This window comes from Pholcus phalangioides, unplaced genomic scaffold, assembly GCF_987345545.1.
Source record: "Pholcus phalangioides strain wild (caught in Gottingen) unplaced genomic scaffold, Ppha-v1.0 ptg000017l_1, whole genome shotgun sequence".
Taxonomy (NCBI): domain Eukaryota; kingdom Metazoa; phylum Arthropoda; class Arachnida; order Araneae; family Pholcidae; genus Pholcus; species Pholcus phalangioides.
In genome coordinates this window covers 34,220,547-34,240,325 of record NW_028301610.1, presented here as the reverse complement: position 1 = coordinate 34,240,325, position 19,779 = coordinate 34,220,547, and the positions used below count along the sequence as shown (strand labels likewise).

Here is a 19,779-nt window from a genome sequence, read left to right as displayed (position 1 = left end):
ACTTGAGAGATTTTGGATTCGTTTTGTAATCATTTGCAATGTGATTATCACGACCACAACGAACACAAAGATTTTGTATACCCAATTTTACAAAGTCTATTCTGGAACTGGATTTGGAACGCTGGCGGTTCTTGCTTCTTGGATAAGATACAGCTGTGTTTCGCGAGGTACTCGAGTGACGTTTTGTTGGTCTGGATTTCACAACTTTGTTGACTTCATCAAAAGTTTCACTTGTTGATTTCCTTGAAAGTTTGCGACAGTTGATTTTTGATGCTTCAAGAGCTATTGCTCTCTTCAAGATGTCATCGAATTCAAGAATTTTAGACTGTAAAAGTTGCTCACGTATCGAATTGTCATGAATTCCACGAACAAACTGCGCAGGTAGAAATATATCCGCTATAGACGTTTTGCATTGGCAAGGTGACACGAACTCACAGTTGATAATATCCTGTCACAGAGTTGGTACATAAACCGCGATTGTTTGATTTTCCATCTGAGAGGTAGACACAGATGGACTTCAAATGTTTTGATGAGTTCTTCATATGTGAGCTCGTTCGGTAGGCGTGGCGAAACCAATGCTGCTAAAGTATTATAATTAGAGACACCTACAGAGTTCAGAAGTATTTGAGCACACAATTCTTTGTGGATGACACGTTTTTCATATCAAGAAAATTTTTGAAGCGCTGAATATACATTATGAAAAATTCTTTCTTTGGATCGAAAGTATCGAATGTTTGAATCATGGCCGGTTGCTTTAACTGCATCTGGGTCGAAAAAAATGCTTCTAATAATTCACGGTGTTGAGTTTGAAACGCGCCCAAAAATTTGTCGAATTGTTCAGGATTCATCTTAGTTCAATAACAAAGAGAAAGCGGCTTACCGGAATCTAAGTTTCTTTATCTCGTCGCCAATTATTTTATCCGAGGTGAGGCTGATTAAAAGACATGAAATACTAACATACACATTTATTAATGAAAACATAATGAGAACAATCTTGATTAATAATTAATGTATTTGAATATAGACAAAGACACAACGCAGCAACCGGCAATGCGACCGGGATTGATACAGAACGTAAACACACACATGGACGGTCTTGACCACTGTCTTTATATCTTGTTGCCAGATACAACAATAAGAAAACAAGTTCGACTGTTTTCTGAGAGAGCGCAACAAGTCTCACGGCAGTGTTTTACGTCGGCCGTGATTGGCCAACTGCTTCTGGAGGAGTCAAATGCGTTGTGCACCACTCATTTTACAGATCTTCTCTTCATTTTTGTTTTCTTTCACTTCCCTTCATCGAGCTCGATGCTTCCCTTCAAACCAGAGCATGCCGATGGCAGAGTAGCTGATGCGCCACGGTAGGAATACACAAACGCGTAGTATGATTATGTAACATGTTTCTGGATGCAAAATGATCCAGTTCAGTGTATGCGGCGCCAAAAACCTATGTTAGAATGGTTTTTCCCTTTTAATTCTCTGTGCACGTGGAACCGCTCGGCCCGACGCAATATGTAAATCACCGGCGGCATGCTTTCACTCTCACGGGAGCTCGGCTTTATACTGTAGGCTGGTTTTTTTACGCGTGTATGTCGGGATTGTTTTTTTTCTCCCCGAGATTGCCGGTTGTTATTTGCCGGCCGTTTTACTTATTTTTTTTATGATCGTAAATGATCTTGTTTTTTTTCCTTGCAACTTTTATGGAATTAAAGTTAGAATTCAAAATTAACTTCTCCGATCGTTGTTTTTTTTTCTTCAGCTCAGTCGGCGTGCTCTGGTCCCCAACAATCAATACCTTCTTCTAGAGTAGAAGTCCTTCTGCTCTAGAAGGTATTGCAGCAACCCACTTCTAGGAAAACCCGGCTTTATGGTAGCATGTATCCTTTGATCGTATGTAGACGTATTTGGAGTCGTTGGAAGTCATTAAACTTTTGTACCAGGTATTTTTTCTGGAGGACTTGAGAAATCAATATCTTAGAAAAAAAAAGTTTCCTAATTTTTGCCGAAATAATTTCAACCTTTCAGTTCATAAGTGAGCGAAGCTTCCTCTGATTACTGTCAATCATAGGCGGAGATTGACTTGGAAGTCTGGAGGGGGGGGGGCACAATGATGTGTCAATTCATATATGCATATATACATTAGATTAGTCAACTTCACCTTTCACGCTAGGCCCCCCCCCCTGTATCTCTGTCCATGCTGTCAAGAAAATATTTATTTAGGAGTGATGTGAAGCGCTTGTACAAGGTTCTTTACAGAAAGAAAACAAAAAATTAGTAGCAAGTGTAAGTACTTTTAATTACTTGTGGCTGAAAAATCCCTTCTATGAAGATTGGTTGCTGAGTGTGCCAGACAAAAACGCTACCAAATGCAAGCTTTGCTTCAATGGTGAATCGGCGCTGAAATCCATTGAGCTTATATTACTGGAGGGAGTATGACGCAGGGCCATAACTAGGATTTTTGTATTGCCTTGCCGCCCCCACCAATTCAGAATTCGATAATTTTATAACGGTGTTCACCTAAAAATTGCCACCCGGGGCAATTGCCCCCCCCCCCCCCGCGCCCTCTAGTACGGCTGCTGGTATGACGTCAGTGGTCTACATCAGTTTCTAAAACTTTTTGAGCTCATGGCTCCCCCAGGGATCACATTTTTTCTTGTGCCCCCCCCCCCCGTCCTATCCAGGGCCCCCTCTACCCTCATCCAAGAGTGAGATACTTTCTATTTTTTTATTATGAATAAAATTTTAATAAATCAGATCAATCTCTGGAATCCTGGCTAGTCGTGGATTCAAATGGTGGATTATCATCCCTCCAGGAGTCAAATTATATGGTAAAAAATGGTCTGTGTAAAATACAGGACAATCCAACGAACCTGCACTATAACTCTACCCTTCCAACACATCAACCGTTGCTCTGGCGGCCCTCCATACTTAGCTGGAAATAACAGCTTACATATGAAAATCATAGTACCAAATCCCATATAGTGCAGTCCTTTCCCTCCATTATATACATAAAGACCCGGGTCATGCCCACACATACCCAAGGGTTAAGATGCCCCTGGTTCTATGGACGGATCTGATGGATTCTGAAAGTGGTAATATTTTTTAACCATGTTTCATTTTTAAAGTTTTTCTCTTCACAGCTCTCTATGACTCCCCTCACCACCTGTCGTGGATCACCTTTCTTCTGATTTTCTCCCGTGACCCCCTTAGAATATCCCAGGACCGCAAGGGGGCCATATGGCCCCAGGTTGAGAACCACTGGTCTACATCATTCCTTGGAAGATCACGTGACGCATTGAATGTTGGCGCATCTCCGTTATTTTCTAATGGCATCCATAGTTGTTTAAAGGAGTTTAAAACAATAAATGAAAGAAATAATTTCAGTATCGATGATATGATTCCAAAATTAATGAGAATTCCAAAATTAATGAAAGAGATAGTTCCAGAATTAATGAAAGAGATAGTTCCAGAATTAATGAAAGAAAATTACAGAATTAATGAAAGAAAATTACAGAATTAATAAAAGAAAAAAAATTACAGAATTAATGAAAGATAATTCCAAAATTAATGAGAGATAATTCCAGAATTTATAAAAGACAATTTCAGCATTGATAAAAGAACAACAAAGCGAAACAAACAAATCCAGAATTGATGAAAGCAATTATTCCAAAAGTAATGAAAGAAATAATTCCATAATTGATGAAAGAAATAATTCCATAATTGATGAAAGAAATAATTCCATAATTGATGAAAGAAATAATTCCATAATTGATGAAAGAAATAATTCCATAATTGATGAAAGAAATAATTCCATAATTGATGAAAGAAATAATTCTATAATTGACCAAAAAATTCCAGAATTAATGAAAAAATTCCAGAATTAATGAAATTATTCCAGCATTAATGAAAGAAATTTTTTCAGCATTAATGAAATAGATAAATTCAGAATTAATGAAAGAAATAATTTAATCTTTTTCTATCTTTAGAAGAGTTTTTTTATTTTTAGTCTATAAAAGAAAATTAATTGCAATATTTAGAGACTACGTTTCAATGAGGAAATTGGCAGGCACGAACTGTGTTATTCAATGTGTCATATGTTTTGTATGATATATATGTGTATGTGGCCTTCTTTATTCATTACTGATGATGTGAAATAAAGTAGGTAGAAATGTAATCTCTGAAAGTTTTAATCAAAATTAAATATGTGCCTATTCATGTGAAAAATGTGCATTTGTAAACAAAGTATTGTGCATATCGTTTGTGTCCACAAAGCATGGTGCAACCACTCCTGTCGCACATTCCTAAGAGCTGCTCTCACTTTCACAGTGGAAATCACTTTTCCTCATTTCTCTTTGACAACCTCAACTGTTTTTTTCCACTGAGGGCAAAGCAAGAATTGGGGAACGGGGTGCCGAGACTAATGTGAAGAGATGCTTGGCTAGTCAGTGAATATCTGTTGTTTAAATTTCTTTGGCTGTTCTATGCCCTCACACCCCATTGGCTGAGATTTTTGGCGGCCCCAACAGAGGCGGATGTAAGGGCGGACGCACCAGGCACACACCCTTCTAATTTAAGGGGTCCAGTATTTACTTTTGCATCCGGGGCCTCAACTGATTTTTATACGCATCTGCTCCCCAAGCAAAACTTTTCACTGCCCCTTCTGTAGTGAATGTACAGCTTGAAAAAAACCCCAAAAAATTATGATAATTGTCCCAGGCCCCAGGGCTGTTCCCATGTCGGCCCTACCCTTGTGGGATCGAATGTCGAACTTGACCATATGGAAATCGGGATGACATCTGCACAACAATTTTACCTAATTTAAGAGTTGAACTTGAAAGTTATTGGCAACATTCCCAGTTTAAACGACAGTGGATGATTTTTCTACAGTTAATTACACAAAAGAAGGGAAAAAAATGTCATTTAGATAAAAGCAAACTTACGTGAGGTAGAATCTAGTTCATCAATATGTCACTATGAAATCCTTTGAACTTTGAAAAAACAAATCTTAAGCATTTTTTTTGCTCACATAGGAATGTTTCATTATTTCAATAGAGCAAATTTGTGGTTACAAAATCACAAATTCAGGTTCGATAAGAACCTGAAATATTTAATTAATTAATAATTCAATTAAACTACTATTTAATTTTCACCGTATAGGTCACACTTCCTGCTTTTGTTGGGATTTCTATTTCTTACAGCGAAGGGAGTTGGGCTCAGATCAAGGGTAGAAATGTACAGTGCTTATGAATGAAGATTCAGTTTTCATATTGCCCACGGGATGAGCACCGACAAAGACCATGTAATCACCAATCAGAAAGACGACTGTGGCTCAGTCACATAGATATAATAACCATTAAGATATATAACCATTAATCTTATGTTTATAATCAGTCGCATATCTTTGGCTGGCTTGTTTGAATACTTTCACATAGTTTTCATTAGCGTCTAAGCTTTTGGTACAAGGTTGGTGTGCTTGGTCTACATATTTCTGTTGGCAAAAACATGGCATATTGCAAAACCGAACGTGGAAATGATATGTTGGTTTGCGTGTCGTGTTTAAATGTTTTTCCCCCATAATTCATGTTCCGAAATTAGAAAAACTTTTAATGCAATTGAATGAATTAGCCTATTATTAATTTTCTTTATTTGAGTCTTTTGTTGTATCATAAAATAGAGATACAGATTATATGGATGACACAAAATTAATAATGTAGTACTTTTTAAATTAAATTGTTTGAATTTAATTTAAATTGCAATGAATTGAAATCTTCTCCTACGTATCGTTAAAAAAAAGAAAAAAAATTTATGATAGTTTAAAATAGCATCACTTGTTATTCTATTAATCATCATCTTGCTTTAGAAAGTTGTTGGCCTGTCTCTCCTGATGCCAACAAAAAATTCCATGGTTTCTAAGTGCTATATAGCACCTCTATTCAAAAAGTGGAGGAAATCTGGGAAAGAACAACGTTAAATGCATAAAAACTGTTTTACACACTGTTCTTTTCCAAATTTCTTCCGTTTTTTTTATTCGAATATCTTTGTGAATATAGCACTTAGAAACTTGGAGTTATTTTGTGGATTGTTCGTGTCGGATCAACACGCTATCCTTGATTTTGGTGCTAGGTTATTTTGTTGAATATACTCGGTAGCAAAGTCATTGGTCCACGTTACAATGTTTTCAATAACTTGTTCATAAAAAAAAAAGGAAATATTTCAATGAATTTGAAACGCTATATGGTGCGACTGTATATCTGGGGTCCTACTGAAGTAGAATTGAGGTGGTGGTGAAGTTTTCATTACAACAAGTCTGCACTAGTCTCTTACACTCTGGAATTCATGTCACTCTGTCGCCTGACGTCAATAAAAACGTTTTTTGGAAGTCATAAAATGTCTCAAACATGACGTGATAAAATGGTCATTATGTCCATTTTGGAAACGTCAAAAATGACCATTTCCAAATAGTTAGACTTTCAGAAGATAGATGGCGCTATTTGAAGAGACGGGGGGGGGGGGAAAGGTATCACTTTCTCGCGCAGGTCGGAGTCGAACCTAGTTTCTCTCCGGATTGTCCCTATGTATCTCACGCCATGCCTTAACCGATCGCGCTATCGTAGCAGTAACCACCTGGTGTTATTTAATGAAGACTTTAAAAGTATTGATTAGTTATATTACAATTACCGTTTAATCTCTTGCCGAGTTTAGTCGATGGCAGTTTTTTTTTCATTTTATTTTATTTTTTTATCCATGAAAAATATATTAATATAATTATAAATATAATTATTTGCGTTATTTATAATTATCGAAAAAAAAAGTTTTTAAAAAATTCATTTTTTTAGATCAATGAATTCGTTGCATCTTTTTGAATTTTTGACAGATTTCACAGATCTTCTGATCGTCCGTAAAAAACATTATATGGATGCAATTATAATTTATATAACGTACGTTGATAAATTTATATGAACAATTACTCATTGAAAAATTTTGCATTTCCATTCAAAACAAAATCGCAATTAAAAGTACTTCATTTATCTTGTGAAAACCAGTAACGAATAGGCCTAGGGTAATTTTGAAACACCCTCTGAAGGTTCATTAACAAACATTTTGGATAATTTTGATATTTTCATCCGGAACAGAATTTTTCAGTTGGAAAGAAATTCATGATTTTTATGACGCAAAATCGTTTACGCCATAAAAAATCACGTCATTTCATGACCTTCATGGCTAATAAGGTCATGAAATGACCTGATATTTCATTAAGGTCATCAAGAATCACGTTATTTCCTGACCTTTATTGTTCGTGGTCATTAAATGACTTTGAAATGACGTGATTTTTTTTTTGACTGACGTCATTCAGAGAAAATGACCAAATTTTCACGTCATATTTGACGTCAGGCGACTACTTGGGAAGATTCGGATGAAAATGAGCAATCGCTCTCTGAACTTGATGTTGACTTGTCTCATTGTGAATTCATCTTCACTCAATAGAGCCACCATAAATGTCCTTATGGAGTTTGCTTTTACTCACTAACTTTAACCTGCCAAATAGTATGAATGTTATACTGAATCATCAAAAATCATTGTGAAACACACATGGCTCAAAAAGTGAAAAAAGAAGAGCGAGGAGAAAGGAAATAGAGGTGGGAAAGTAGGTATGTGTGAGGTCACGGAACAAGCATTGTTTGAAACAACCAATTGCTTATTTGTGTTTACCTCTGTTTGTGGCTTATAACATACCACAATGATAAGAGGCTTACATTAATGGACGGATACAGAGATAACTTGACAGTCACAAAATGAGAAATTCTTGTCTCTTTCTTGAAATTCTTCCTCTTACTAGAATTTAGTTGTGCCTCATTCAGTTATTATCAGCTGTGGCCAATACAGTTGTGCTAATTTTCTTTTTACTGCTTGCTTTTTCCCATGGGCATCCACAAAACCTACCTTTGGGGAGAGGGTAAAAAGAGACACTGGTGGGATTGAAAAAGGGAGTGTTCACAGAGAATCTTTTCCAAAAAAAAAATTGAGTTAACTCTCTAATCCAGACTGATCTGCAGTCCTGTCACATTTGTCAAGCTGTTTTTCTTTCAAACTTAGGCCATAAGAGTTGAAGGGAAAAAAACAAGTTTTTCTGCGTTTTATTTACATACATTAACACCTTATATAGTTCTCTTTGTATAACCTTATAATCTTTACACATTAGCATAAATACCTTTCCAGATCAATCAGATTTCCTAATCATGTGTGACATTATCAGGTTAAAAAAAATTGTAAATAAGATGACAAAGGCTAATGCTGTACAATTGATCCTAGCTGATAAGACAATTTAAAAATCCCCCCATGGGACAGGATAAATACGACAGATCACCAATGATCTTTACTGAATAGATACAGGATGTGAAAGTTTTTGCTTTTTGGGAGCTTTCTTTACTTTTTAGCACACTGAGATACAGTATAAAAACAGTGAGAATAAAATAATGTGAGGAAAAAATAATGCAATCTTTTACTTTTCATTGTGTGTAGTGCTCACTACAAGGAAAAAACAGATCTCCTATAATACAAATTAGAGAATTGATCGGATGATCTGGTATTCTATGTTCTGTCCAAAGTATATGCACCTACTTCTTGGGAATTGTAAAATGTATTGAGCATGAGATTTTTTCTTTTATGACAATGAAATCCAAAATTGTGAGACACCACAGGCTCTCTGCCTTATTCTTCTTTCTACCGAACGACCATTTCATAGAAGTTTCACTGTACTTTTAAAATATTCTCATTTTGATAGACAAAATTTTCCAATGAACTGCATCGTATAAGCAACCCATGGAAGTGGGCATTCTGTGATCCACGCAGTTTCGCTACAAGAGCACTTTTCTGAACACAGCATTGACATTTATCAATCATGGAAAAAACAGACAAGAATACTTTCAAATTTTATAAAACTTTTCTGAAACTTGAAAAATGCAACCAATAAGCTTATCAGTGACATTTGCTCAAATGTAACTGATAAGCTTATTAGTTGTATTTTTCAAGTTTTATAAAAGAACATTTATGCCACTTCTATAATGTAATCCCAGCCTGAGAATTATTTTTATAGCTTTCATATGTGTAGGTATACAAAATGAACTTTGAAATATTATGTTAGACTGGTATTACACTATAAAAGTTTGATAAAATCCCTTTTATGAAACTTAAAAAATCCAACCAATAAAGCTCATAGGTTACATTTGAGCAAATACAACCGATAAGCTTATTGGCTGAATTTTTAAAGTTTTATAAAAGGGATTTTATCTAACTTTTATAGATTAGTTTCCAAAACTTTTTGTTCCATCTCGCGCCCCTTAATTTTTTTTCTCCTCGTCAACCCATACCTTCTGAGGGGGTGATGAAACGATCCAGAGGCGCACAGGCTAAAATGAGATGCCTCTGAATTTCCATATTTCCCAATATATATAATGATTTAAAACTCATCTCGCCTATTGCTTGCGAGCGTCCAAGAGTGCTGTTCAACAGCCCAATGGGAAAATCACAGTCAAGTATGTGATTTTCATTATACTTATACTTTCAAGAAGTTGCGTATTATGCGTTCATCACATACAAGAATGTGTTCATTATGCTGGGTATAGTCTAACCATCGTTGTTGTTATATACAATGCCATTAAAAGGGGGTAGACCCCCCTTCCCCAAAATGTGATAAACAGACTGGTTAAGAGCATTATTTTATCGCTGTAGTTTCCCCACAAAAAAATTTCTAGCTATGGGAGAACACTTCAGATCTTAAACACAGGTGCCTGAACCTGAGACTCATGGATATTATTGGTGGGGGGTGTGGTACGTCTCATGTTAGCACCACGGAGACTTTGAGCAAGGTGATTTTTCTAAGCCCCCACCCACCTGGTTAAAAATGATTTGCCTACGAATTTATATGCTTACTGTAGAAATTCTTGAAGCCCTGGGCCAGGCTTGGGTGAACTCATGTTAAGATGGTCTGATCCACCCCATTGGCATACATGGACCTGAAGTTCTGGGGGGCACGGTGATGCCAATACATACATAATAGGCTGATTGTGCATGATCACCAGATTTATCACATTTACAGTATAACATTAAAAAATATATAGATCACCCCACATCTTGCAACTGGGATCTTTCGCACCCCCCCCCCCTCCCACAGTAAATTTGTACTGTGAAAAAAAAACTGGTTAAAAGAATCGTCCTGAGCTGGAGCCCTGTCAGACCAGACCCATCCTTGTGGGATGATGCCAATTCATATAAACTGAAGAGCCAAAAAAACTGCTACAGATATGCATATGCAAATAAAGAGATATGGAACCAATCAGAGTACGGCGCTGCGGTCGGCAATGCCTATATAACACAACAAGTGTCTGGCATAGTTGTTAGATCGGTTACTGCTGCTACAATGGCAGGTTATCGAGATTTAAGTGAGTTTGAACGTGGTGTTATAGTCGGCGCACGAGAGATGGGACAGTATCCGAGGTAGCGATGAAATTTGGATTTTCACGTACTACCATTCATTGAATATTTAAAAATTACCTGCTAACCGTTAACCGTGATATACTTTAATGCTTTATTTGTGGCAACACATGTTTTATTTACATTCGTTGTTTTGCGTTCGTTCAGTTCGGACGGCTTTTTTTTTGTGTATCCATTAAACTTCAATTCGTTTCTCTGCTCACTCGTACTTTAATAATTTGAATAGATTATGGGCCCAATGACCCTCCACTTCGTAGTGAGTTTGTTTAATGGTCGTGTGTCTACAGTTGCGGAATTTTGACTTCGGAAACAAAATTTAGTATCTGTTTACTTTTCAAGCTTAAGTTTCCAATTCAAGTGGGAAAATGGAAAAGCTTCATTCCATCGATAAGTTGGAAGGTATACAGAGCTGGACAAGCTGGAAATTCGATGTGGAACTACAGCTGACTATCCAAAAAGTGATGCCAGTCGTTTCGGGACAAGTCACGTATCCTGCTTCGTTGGATTAAAACGCAACCGAGCCTGAACGCACGAAGTTTGCCGCTGATGTCAAAGCTTTTGAGGAGGCTGATGCTATTGCACGATATATAATCGGGTCGAGTGTTCGTGGTGAGTCAAAGCAGCATATTCTTACCTGCAAATCTGGCAGAGATATGTGGAGTGCATTGCACACTGTATACGAACAGAAAAATGAGAGACGCTTGGACTTACTGTATTCGCAGCTATTTAACTACACCAAGGATCCAGCGGACAGTATCGCCTCCCATGTATCAAAACTGCGATGAATTTGGCAAGATTTGCAAGAGGAGCTCAAAGAAGAAAATGTAAGTCTTCCTGTTTCAATGTTGCAGAATAAGATACTCAATACTCTTCCGAGTGAGTACCTGGAGTTCCAAAACTCTTGGGAGTCAGTTCCGCATAACGAAAGAAGTGTAGCGACTTTGACTGAACATCTCAGGCTTCACGAACAGAGACTTGAAGAACAGAGATCTAGCAGTTCCGAACCGGGCACTGTAGCATTTATTGCAAAAAAAATGCTAGTTTGATGGCTAAGAAAAAGCTCGAAACTTTGAAAACTCAAAAGCAGAAGAAGAAAATTGTGAAGTGCTACTCCTGCGGGAAAGTCGGTCATATCAAAAAGAACTGCAGTTCAAGTAAAGATTATGAAACTTCTGACCAGAGTTCTCAGGGACAAGCATTCATGTCTGTCACAGATGTTAACAGGGACTGTTGGATAATTGATTCGGGGGCTTCTCATCACATATCGACTTGTTTGGCTTTCTTCTCTTCGTATGTTCCTTTTGATGAGCCAAAACCGCTTCGTCTCTGTGATGGAACTTTCATGTATGCTGAAGGATACGGCACGATTGATGTGGAAATGCTGGTATGTGGGAAGTGGAAACCAGGTCAATTGAAAAATGCTTGGTATGTCCCTAAATCTGACCAGAATCTGTTCTCATCGGGATCTGCTCTGAATCATGGTCTCATCGAAGTTGCTGCACAAAGCACAAGAGAGTTCGAAATGGGAAGCAGACTGTTGCTGTTGGAATTCGTCAACTCAGTGGTGTGTACAGGCTTTTGATGAGTGTAATAATTTCTAAAGCTTGTCTTGCTGTGAAAAATTCTGATATTCATCTTTGGCATGAGCGACTAGGTCACCAGAACAATCAACATGCACAGAAATTCCTCAAAAGTAAAGGTATAGACATTCAGTTCAGTCGAAATTTTTGTGATGCATGTGCATATGGTAAAATGCATAGACTCAGTTTCGGTACCAGAACAACGAGGCCAACTACAGTTGGTGAACTGATCCATGCAGATGTCTGTGGGCCGATGCCTGAAAAATCGTTGGGTGGAAGCAGATATTATGTTACATTCAAGGATGACTTCTCGAGGTACAGATCGGTATACTTCTTGAAAGCAAAGTCTGAAGTTCCTTCAAAGGTGAAGCATTTTCTTGCTGAAGCACGAACTCGAGGTCATACTGTTAAAGAGCTACTAACTGACGGTGGTCCAGAGTTCAAGAATTCTGAAGTTGAATCCACTGTAAAAGAAATTGGATTGATTCACCGAAACTCAATGCCATACACACCAGAGCAAAATGGAGCAATTGAGAGGGAAAATCGGATTCTTGGGGAAGCCGCCAGGACACTATGCTACACTCCAAGGAGTTGCCAGAAAAGCTATGGGCAGAAGCTGTTAATACCGCAGCCTATGTTATCAACCGAACTGGACAGAGTAGTGTTGAGGAAAAATCTCCTTATGAACTGTGGTATAACAAACAGTCACCATTCAATCATTTACGTGTGTTTGGTGCTGAATGTTTTGTGCATGTTCCAAAACAGAAAAGAAAAAAGTTTGATAAGAAAGCTCAGAAAGGATATTTTGTTGGGTATTGTGGCGATAAAGATGGCTACAGGGTATGGATACCCAGTAAAGATGAAATAGTGCTTTCGAGGGACGTTGTGTTCAAGAATGAAATCAGGAGCAAGCAGATTTTCATCAACAATCCAGAGTTTACTGAAAAAGTTACCGAAGAGACAGGTGGTTCCAAGCAAGTTGAATCACAGCCAGACACAGATACATATAATTTACGAGACAGGTCGAAGCTGAAGAAGCCATCCAAGTTTGATGATTATGTCATGCTGGCAGAATGTGATGAACCAGTCACTTACACAGAAGCAATGTCATCAAAGGATTCAAGTCATTGGCAAGCTGCTTTACAAGAAGAGATGAATTCTCTAATTGAAAACAAGACATGGAAGCTGGTGGATTTGCCAAGTGATAGAATAGCCATAGGAAGTCGATGGGTGTTCAAAGCTAAGAAAAATGCAGATGGTGCAGTGACAAGATATAAGGCACGTCTGGTCGCTAAAGGATTTGGACAGATACCTGGTGTAGATTACACTGAAACGTTCAGTCTAGTTGTTCGCTGGGATACTGTGAGAACGATGTTAAGCGTGGCTGCTAAGAAGAAATTAAAGGTTGCTCAGTTTGACATCAAAACAGCATTTCTTCATGGAGAACTAAAAGAAGAAATCTACTTGAACCAGCCAGAAGGTTTAGAGAATGGTTCAAATCTGCAAATTGATGAAGAGCATCTATGGACTGAAACAGTCCCCCAGGTGCTGGAATGAAAAATTCAGCAAATTTCTAGGAAATCATGGCTTAAAATCTTCAAGTTCAGATCCATGCTTGTTTGCTAATGCAGAGGAAACCTTTTTTCTTATCCTTTATGTGGATGATGGTCTGATATTTTCCAAGGACTTGAAAATGCTAAATATATTTCTTGACCAACTCAGATCTAAATCCAACTCAGCCGCTGTGGTGGTCGAGTGGTTATTGTGACGGACTCGCGATGCGAGGATCCGGGTTCGAACCCCACAGTGGTGGTCGGCTGAAGTTGGTTTTCTGTGGTTCCCAACTTCGAGGCGCAAATGCGAGCCGATCTCCCCGTTAAAAAGTCTCGCCACAGAGAGCAACAGTCCTACAACGATAAATCATTCAATCATAACACTTCGCTCATAGTTAGAAAAACTGGTGGCAGATGGCAGCACTACACATAACAAGCATTACAGAGAAACAAAAAACTTCACGTCAGGTTTCACTACACGTACACGCACATTCCCGCATGTACCGATTCGTTGGGGGTTCCGCGGGGGGGGAGTGTGGGTGGGGTGCATGTGTAGTGTAGCAGTAGTAGGTAGGGCCTCCAAAAAATGGCTCGGGGATCCATGATGTTCTTAAGTCAGCCACCTCGTTGGGCAATTTGCCTGTTGTGGCGTTGTATTTGTATTTGTAAATTAGCAGTTGTAATAGATAATGCCAAGTACTTTTTGGGTATGCAAATTAATTATTTGGATGATGGATCGATTTTCATCCATCAGGAATCTTATTGCAGACGAACCTTAGCCCGTTTCAATATGACAGATGCAAACCCGGTAGGCATGCCTATTGAAAAGTGTTGTTTAACAGCAGAGATGTCTGCTGCTCCAGCCCTTGATGTTCCTTACAGCGAGGCTATTGGCAGCCTCATGTTTCTAGCTACTGATTTGTTAGCATGTTTAATTTTAGGGGGAATATTGAATATTTAAAAATTACCTGCTAACTGTTAACCGTGATGTACTTTAATGCTTTATTTGTGGCAACACATGTTTTATTTACCTTCGTTGTTTTGCGTTCGTTCAGTTCGGACGACTTTTTTTGTGTATCCATTAAACTTCAATTCATTTCTCTGCTCACTCGTACTTTAATAATTTGAATACCATTTCACGAGTGTACCGTGAATATCGGGAATCCGGTAAAAAAATTAAATCTACGACATCGCTTCGGCCGGAAAAAGATCATGCATGAACGGGACCAACTACGGCTGATGAGAATCATATGCAAATAAAGAGATATGGAACCAATCAGAGTACGGCGCTGCGGTCAGCAATGCCTATATAACACAACAAGTGTCTGGCATAGTTGTTAGATCGGTTACTGCTGCTACAATGGCAGGTTATCGAGATTTAAGTGAGTTTGAACGTGGTGTTATAGTCGGCGCACGAGAGATGGGACATAGCATCTCCGAGGTAGCGATGAAATTTGGATTTTCACGAGTGTACCGTGAATATCAGGAATCCGGTAAAAAATTAAATCTTCGACATCGCTGCGGCCGGAAAAAGATCATGCAAGAACAGGACCAACGACGACTGGCGAGAATCATTAAACGTGACAGACATGCAACCCTTCCGCAAATTGCTGCAGATTTCAATGCTGGGCCATCAACAAGTGTCAGCGTGCGAACCGTTCAACGAAACATCATCGATATGGGCTTTCGGAGCCGAAGGCCCACTCGTGTACCCTTGATGACTGCATGACACAAAGCTTTACGCCTCGCCTGGGCCCGACAACACCGATATTGGACTGTTGAGGACTGGAAACACGTTGCCTGGTCTGACGAGTCTCGGTTCCAATTGCTTCGAGCTGATGGACGTGTACGGGTATGGAGACAACCTCATGAATCCATGGCACCTTCATGTCAACAGGGGACTGTTCAAGTTGGTGGAGGCTCTGTGATGGTATGGGGCGTGTGCAGTTGGCGTGATATGGGATCCCTGATACGTCTAGATACGACTCTGACAGGTGACAGGTACGTAAGCATCCTGTCTGATCACCTGCATCCATTCATGTTCATTGTGCATTCCGACTTACTTGGACAATTTCAGCAGGGCAATGCGACACCCCACACGTCCAGAATTGCTACAAAGTGGCTCCAGGAACACTCTTCTGACTTAAGACACTTCCGCGGGCCACCTAAATCCCCAGACATGAACATTATTGAACATATCTGGGATGCCTTGCAACGTGCTGTTCAGAGGAGATCTCCACCCCCCTCTTACTCCTACGGATTTATGGACAGCCCTGCAGGATTCATGGTGTCAATTACCTCCAGCACTACTTCAGACATTAGTCGAGTCCATGCCACGTCGTGTTGCGGCACTTCTGCGGGCTTGCGGGGGCCCTACACGATATTAGGCAGGTGCACCAGTTTTTTTTTGGCTCTTCAGTGTATATGCCTATGATTGGAATCTCGGGGTTCAACTTTAACAATGGAAAGGACCTTGGGCAAAGCAGACATTAAATAGCCCCCCTCCCAAGTTGAGGGGGGAGGGCTAAGAAAATCCTGCATTTTTTTCTATTGAAATTTTTATAATCTGCATTAATAAATTCATGTTTTTAACTGATTATATAAGCAGTGAATTGCTTTAGTCATCACAGGAATCTGGTAAAAATTTAATTTTTATGCCGGTATTTTTTCTAGGATGTTTGCTAATGATATTATTTTGTCACCAACGATAAATGGCCATGCCTGACCATTTCTATAAAATCGACCAATCAGGGAACAGAATACGGGTTTTCTAACATTTTGTCTGTAGATATGGTGAAAATGTGTGGTAGACAAGCATATTACCACCATGCCACTCAGGCGCATGAGATTACAACGATGATACTGGCACGAACAGGGAATTTTTTCCCTGAATATTCTAAGGAAAAATGGACTACTTGCTGACGTCACAAGCGGTGTGTGGAGGCCTATCTCTAGTAGGTGTTGACTTGCCTTGGCCGATCAAGCATCTAGTTGCGGCCCTGATGGTCGGTATTTCAATGTCAAAGACTCTAGATTTAACAATAATACCTCTACTATATTTTTCTTTGTCTGCAGAATATCGTATATTGAGATTTCACTGTAGTTTCATTTTATTTTTTTTAATTTTACAATAACACTACAACTATAATCTGATTCAAAAACAGAAAATACTGTCCTTCCAGTTGGTTTACAAAAATAATCTATTGTTTGTTGGCACATGGCAACCGTCATTCATTTTTTAATTTATGTTATTTTTAAAATATTCTTTTATCTTTTTTATTTTAATGTAAAGTAGCACAAAGAATTATTTAATATCAAGTTATGTATACCTCCACTTTCCATCTTATTTGTGTAATCGGTATTGCATACTGTTACTGTTATCCATCATTTGTTAAGCATTTTGTTACCGTTATCAATTGTCTGTATTTACTGCATGATTTCTTCATAGTTTATATCTTTTGCAAATGAGTAAATATTGAAATTTGAGCTTATATTCATACAGTTCATTGTATGAAAAAAATTTAGTATTTTAGGGGCATTATAACAGCAGCTCTTTTTAAATAATGTTTTATTGACTCCTGGCACTTGATAAATATTCCTATATCGAGTTGATGTTCTATTGCTTTTCATGGTTAACCTTATATTATTTACTGTTACGAATTATATAATTCTATATATATAGATATAGATTTGCCTTATGTTTAGTGTGACATTCTGTTATATTGTTGTTAGAGTTTTAGTACTTGTTATTAGTTATCTAATTTTATAATAAGTGCTATTTAATCCTTGTATATTTGTATCGTATGCCCCACCCCAGACACAAATTCCATATATTATTGAATAAATCCATGCATAAAAGATGTCCTTTAGAAAGTTTTTATCAGTCATGTATTTGAGTTTATATAGGATTGCTGCATATAGATCCTAATTTTTTTTAACTATTTTTTCACACTGCACATTCCATTTAAGATCATCCTGTATTATAATTCCTAAATAGTTATAGTCATAAACTCTTTCAATTTCTTGACAATTGCATTGCAATCTGAATTGGCACTAACAGTGATTGTGTATCTTTATGTGTATCAGTTTTATGGTTGATAGTTTTAGTTTTTAAGCAAATATATTGTTTTTCGAGTGTTCAGTTTTAATTTGTTATTATTTAGCCATATATTTATCTTAAATAGGTCCTCTTCAACTTTTTCTTTTAAACTTGTCATTTCTGAATCTTCAACATAAAGGAGTATCATCTGCGAATGAAATTAATTTACCATTTCAACTCATTTTGCATAAATCATTGATATAAATAAGAAATAATGATGGCCCTAGGACCGATCCTTGCGAGACTCCTTTCTTTACCTTCTGGAATGTGCTGACTTCACCATTTATTATAACAGCTTGTTGCCTATTATAATAGTATGTTTTAAACCAGTTTAGCACATTTCCTCTTATGCCTGCTGAAAAGACTTTTTGGTTAGAATATCTAAATCAACATAATCTAATGCACGTTTTAAATCTAAGAAAACTAATGAAGTATTTATTGTTATTAAATACATTGTTTAAATGATTACTCCTAATTCAACAATAGCCATTTCAGTGTTTTTGTTGTTTTGAAAGTCTTTTTGTTAGCGGCAAAAAAAAAATTTGTCATTAAAAAGCCGATTAGTTTTTTTACGCATTTCTCTATTTTTGAAAAAACTGGAAGAATTGATATCGGTCTATAGTTTACTAAATAATTGATATTTCCTGTCTTAAAATATTCTATTGTAAATCCAATTTATAACTCATTGTAAAAACATCCATTTGAAATAATGATGCATCAACTATATTTTTTAATATATCTAAATGATATTAGATGATCTTAATCGCAGATGATGTGAAGCTAATGGGGGTAATCGGGAATGAAAGCGATAGGGAGTTGCTCCAGAGCAACTTAAACAGGATTGCAGCATGGGCAAATGAATGGAGCATGACCTTTAGCATAGATAAGTACATGGTAGCTCATTTTGGTTCGAACAACCCACGGTTCTCTTACGAGTTGAATGGTGTCACTATCCCGGATGCAACTAGGGTCACCGATTTGGGAATTCTCATTGACGAGCGACTTAGGTTTTCTGAACATTGTTCAGCGGTGGTCAAAAAAGCGAATAGAATGCTTGGTCTCATTTTCAAAAAGGTCTCTTCGCGTTCTCCTAAAGTCATTCTTCCGCTTTTTTGAGGCTTAGTTCGTCCTGGACTGGAGTATGCTGTAAGGTTTTGGAGACCATACCTACAGAGGGACATAGACTTGGTTGAAGGGGTACAGAGAAGAGCTACGCGTGTCCTTATTGGCACACAGGGCTTGAGTTATGAAGAGAGACTTCATTTTTTGAATATGGTTACATTGGATGAATGCAGGTGTCGAGGAGATATGATCGAAGTGTTGAAAATTTTCAATGGGATGGATAGGATGCAAGTGCCTAGCCAGGGGGGGGGGACTTGGGGGTCTGGTCCCCCCCCCCCCGAAATGTGAGAAAATGACCGAAAAAAGGGAAAAAGATGGCCAAATCCATTGTTCTGTCACTTTGGTCCCCCCCCCCCGAACGAAATTTCTGGCTACGCCCCTGATAGGATGGACCATGAACTTTTAGTACACCGCCAATCGACTGCTTTTACAAGGGGACACCAGTATCGATTGGTGAGGGACAATGCAAGGCTATGGTGTCACAGGGAATTTTTCTCTAATAGGGTTGTTAATAAATGGAATAGCTTACCCCCGGAGGTAGTAAATTGTAACACAATTGACACGTTTAAAAAGAAATACGATAAACATGTTGGGATAAATGGAGAAGCTATCCATTCTTAGAATAAGACAACCATAAGTATTCTTTATGGGCGTTGTATAATATTTTATCATGTGTATATATTGTTTATAATTTGTGTTAATTGCATTTTTAATTGGGTTGCTGTATTTTTGAAATATATGACAACCATATTTTTATGGGCATCTTTTTATCAGCCACCTCGTTGGGCATTTTGTCTGTTCTGGCGTTGTATTTGTATAATCATTTTTGGGGTTAATTTGTCATATCCACTTGCTTTATTATCTTTTAATTCTGTTATTATTCCTTTTAATGTTTCATTAGAGGTCTCTGAAAAAAACATAGTTACTGGAATTA

The 19,779-nt window shown here is 37.9% G+C and overlaps 1 long non-coding RNA gene across 1 annotated transcript in view; it reads left to right on the top strand.

Annotated features, from left to right (window-relative positions):
* Positions 1-17,220, top strand: part of LOC149072946 (uncharacterized) — a 54,367-nt gene extending 37,147 nt beyond the window's left edge. The window contains exon 3 of the long non-coding RNA XR_016194345.1: positions 16,298-17,220. This is a non-coding gene — a long non-coding RNA (uncharacterized LOC149072946). The remainder of the gene's footprint in view (positions 1-16,297) is intronic.
* The last annotated feature ends 2,559 nt before the right edge of the window (positions 17,221-19,779 follow it).